This window comes from Cornus florida, unplaced genomic scaffold (genome assembly GCF_030987335.1).
Source record: "Cornus florida cultivar Cherokee Brave unplaced genomic scaffold, ASM3098733v1 CherokeeBrave_3.0.0_Hap2_scaffold_70, whole genome shotgun sequence".
In the NCBI taxonomy this organism is placed as follows: domain Eukaryota; kingdom Viridiplantae; phylum Streptophyta; class Magnoliopsida; order Cornales; family Cornaceae; genus Cornus; species Cornus florida.
In genome coordinates this window covers 47,501-51,468 of record NW_026775902.1, presented here as the reverse complement: position 1 = coordinate 51,468, position 3,968 = coordinate 47,501, and the positions used below count along the sequence as shown (strand labels likewise).

Genomic DNA, 3,968 nt, shown 5'->3' with positions numbered 1-3,968 from the left:
GTGCTCGATCTAGCAATTTTTGACCATACCATTTTTTTGATGAACTATCACTAAACTAAAAAAGAAAGAAGAGAAAGAACTGGGGGTTGGCGCCTACATAACGGGTTGCTCGCTTACCAAGCCATCCTGGCAAGCTTTTCCAGTTCGATTATGATTCTTGACTTGACTTATTATTAGAAAAACGACTCACTATCCAAATGAAAGACGATCGATTATCTACCCAAGAAGATAGAGAGTCCCACATACGAGAAAAGGTCACAAATAGAGTTGAACCAAGTAACATTGCAAAGGCATAATGATAGTAGGGTCGGGATACCCCCGCCCTCCGAACCGGACGTGAAGGTCTCCCCTCATCCGGCTCTCTGCAGGGGAATCTCCACTCACTGCTTCCCCTAATATCCTCCCTTTACCACATCATGGGGGTTTACAGGAGATCCCAGAGGCTCGCTCGGAAAGGCTGCTATACCATACCTTTTTGACTCAACTCTACTCTAGTAGTCACTAGACTCACTATAGTAGCCCGTCCGGCTGCTCTTGCTGAAATCATTACTCTTCATTCTCCCGTGCTCTAGCAATTGCGCTCCCTAAACCACTACTTTGTAGTTAGGTAGGGACAATCAATCCGTAGTGACGGGAATGACGGAATGAATGGGGATCCCTATCAATATAAAAATTCAGAATATAGAATTCGAGTTTTTTTTCTCCCTTTCTCTCACTCAATAGATGTATCTGGTCTGATAGGTACAGTACAATACGAGACGATGGAATGCAATGGGATAGATGGTAGAGGGCTGCCTGCGCCCAAAAGCGATGATTCACTTGTCCCCTTGTCTATAGGGACCTCGTGGCATACAACCGAAACGACTCCCGCTAGATAGCCGCCCCTTTCTCTCTTTTTACAGCCTCGTGGACGGACGAAGGGAAGTTACAGAACGGGGCTGTGAAGGCTCGCGAAGTAGACAGCAAGCTCTTCTCAGCCCCCAAATCATATAAGAATCTGTCTTCTACGCCCCCTAACCGTTCTATTATATTAGTAGAGGGGACCTTATAATGATCTTACGAATCTAAAGATCTAAAAATAGGCGAACGAGCTCTTTGACTCGCCCCTATCTCGTGAAGGGGCGTAAGCACTTCACTCGCTAAGGGATGGGATTCATTCACTTGCATTCGTGCTAGCACTACAAAAAGCTCCGGTCTTAACGCCCCCTACTACTGCTGTGCAGCCTTTATTCGGGTTCGTAGAGTCGGGTTTCCCGTTTACCCACAACGGAGGAGCCGCCCCCACCAGGCAGGCGGCCACGGGGCATAACGCACTCTTCGCACAACAAATCCACTTTGAAGTTGACTTATTCGCTCGGCCAATCGTCGGAATGTGTACGAGATACCATAAGGGCCCAATATCTCAATAGCACCTTTGTCTAAAGCTTCGAATGAGACTTCATATCCGAAGCGCAGGAACGATCTGACTAGAAAGTCATTCAAAACTTGATCGAAGAACCAGCGTTTATTGAAGAAGCTATAGAGTCGATTACAAAAAGTACTAGTTTGAAAGGCTCGTTGGAATTGATCCGCTACGGGATTGACATTATACGCAACAAAAGCACCTGAAGTACTAAACAGAATAGGTATGAGTTTGGTAATGGTTGGAGCAGCAAACTCGGATTCGGCAAGAATCTCATTTTTTGGTAGTACGAAGGGGGAATTGGCCCAAAAATGGGATAGGGGTCAAGACGCTGTCGGGCGCAGGCGGCTGACTCAAGTGCCCCCCGAACCGCGCGAAATGGTCGCCTATTACACGGCTCACTAACTCTGCCTGGGGTGGGGGTACCTATTATTCGTCGGCGGTCCGGCGCACCCCTACTATACAAGGCCGCCCCCCAACTCACTGAAAGTCAAGGATGCTGCTTAATTACGAAGGAAATGATTTATGAATCTAGAGAGTTCCCTTTCATTAAGCGCATCGAGCCAGGACTGGACATCATCATTCATCATCTGCAGACAAATCCAGATCAGATCCTGTTTCATCAAGTGAAAGTGGAATAGTATGACTGGCTTTCCGGAAAAGAAGATGAAACCCGCTTTATCGATATGAGAAAGATGCGCTCAAAAAAACCTCCGTTAACCCCCACTGCCAAGCGATCGAGTGGAGTCTGAATTTGCTGTAGAAGTTGCTCCCGCTCCGGACTGACTTCAAGGAAAGATAGGATTGGGCAATTCCGCCGGTTCTGGAGAACTTTTTGATAGATTCAGAGGTGAGTAAGGGGGGCCGAGCTTGAGGCTTCTCAGCCGCAGGAACAGGGAACGAATCCCCCAAAAATTCCATGAGTTCGCAATTTCTACCACAAGAAAAAGCCGCTTTTTCGCAACATTCTTCAAAAAGGGCTAGGAGGCCTCAAACTCATCCGGAGTTTGAGAATCGCGAATTCAAAAACACTTTCTCAACATACATGCATCAACAAAACGAAGTATGCGTGGCATGAACTTTGTCAATAGATTTCCTAGCTAACTCCTCTTCCTATTGATCTTGATTAGTTCCAGCTTTGTTTTGTTGAGAGTTTTCTTTCTGTGGACACCGGACCCATTTGGAGACCATCTCCTGAAAATGCAGGATAAGCAGGTCTTTCAGGGCCCCCGCCCCCCACTCATTCAATCACTTGCTTGGTGATTTCAGCCATTCCCCGAAAAGGTAGAGCCGAGGAATAGTCCGCTCCCGTTCATGTGACGAACCGAACATCGTTAGGTCCCGAATTCTGTGAACCGCCGGATCTAGATCAAGATCTCCGTTACGTGGTACGATATATCGATCCGGAGAACTCACACTTTCAGTTGTAAGTCATCCATTCTGCTCCTATCTAAAGTGATCTTAGGCTGCTTCACACAGGTGCGCTTCGCTCGGCCACATGATGAACATCTTTTAAGCTAACTGCATGTCGAGCGCTTAAGCGGAGCTTGTGGTCACTCGTTCCTCGCTTGTTCCAATCCTAGTAAAGAGCTTCAGATCTGATTCTACACTACATACGATATTCCATTCCGGCCCTCACTAGCTCGTATTAATAGGAATACGGTACAAGGAGCATGCCCGAGGGGGCTACTACGCTCACCGCGCACTTGAATCATCACGTGGCTGCTAAAGCAAGCTAAGCTTCACACAGCCCTGAGGAAGCCAAAAGACCCTCTCCTCTTACGGCCGAAGGCTCCGCAACACGTTGGAGAGCTTTTAGATCCCCTAGACAAAGAAATAGGAAAGGCTACAACCCATTGTTCTTACTGTCTTGGGCAACTTCACCGGCAAAGGTTCCTCCACCCCCTCTGAACCTTTCAAGAATGTCCCACAGCCTACCTTATATATGCGCGCTATATTGGATCCCTCTCCGGATCCTACTCGGCGCTTAGACTTGACCTGCTTATAACACTTCTCCTTACGACCTTCCAGCACCGGGCAGGTGTCAGACTCTATACATCGCGGTCTCTCAGTCCCGCCAAATCCCTAAGTCACTGCGAAGCCCATAATAGTGGGCTGGGGAAGAAGAGCCCAAAACTTGTATGCTTTAAACTCGTATGACTTGGTTCGCACTCAAAAAGGGTGTGAGATAAATTCTGCCACTATCGAAGTCAGATTTTCTTTTTCAAGCAAAGAGGAGTTACGTGGCGGTCGTGCAAGCAAGCGAAGTATAATCAGAAAGCCAAAACGATTATGCAACTTGGCCCCTTCAACTACTTAGGCGCAGGATAGAAGATGATGGAGCAGCATACCGGAGGAAAACAGAAGTCCTAATTCGAAGGAGCTAGGTTATTCTGATATAGACAACGTTTGGAGAACGGATGACTAGAACAGATCGGTAAAGGCCCTGACTCTATTCCTTGTCAGGGATAGCGGCCTTATAGCTTCGACTACTATATCGGCTACCTAACTGTCGGGAATAAAGGGGTTTTGTCGGAGAATAGGTGTCGTGGTGGTGCTACGAGAT

The 3,968-nt window shown here is 47.4% G+C and overlaps 1 pseudogene; it reads left to right on the top strand.

Moving 5' to 3' along the window:
• Positions 1-2,602: 2,602 nt before the first annotated feature.
• Positions 2,603-3,968, top strand: part of LOC132292474 (uncharacterized mitochondrial protein AtMg00530-like) — a 2,461-nt pseudogene continuing 1,095 nt past the window's right edge.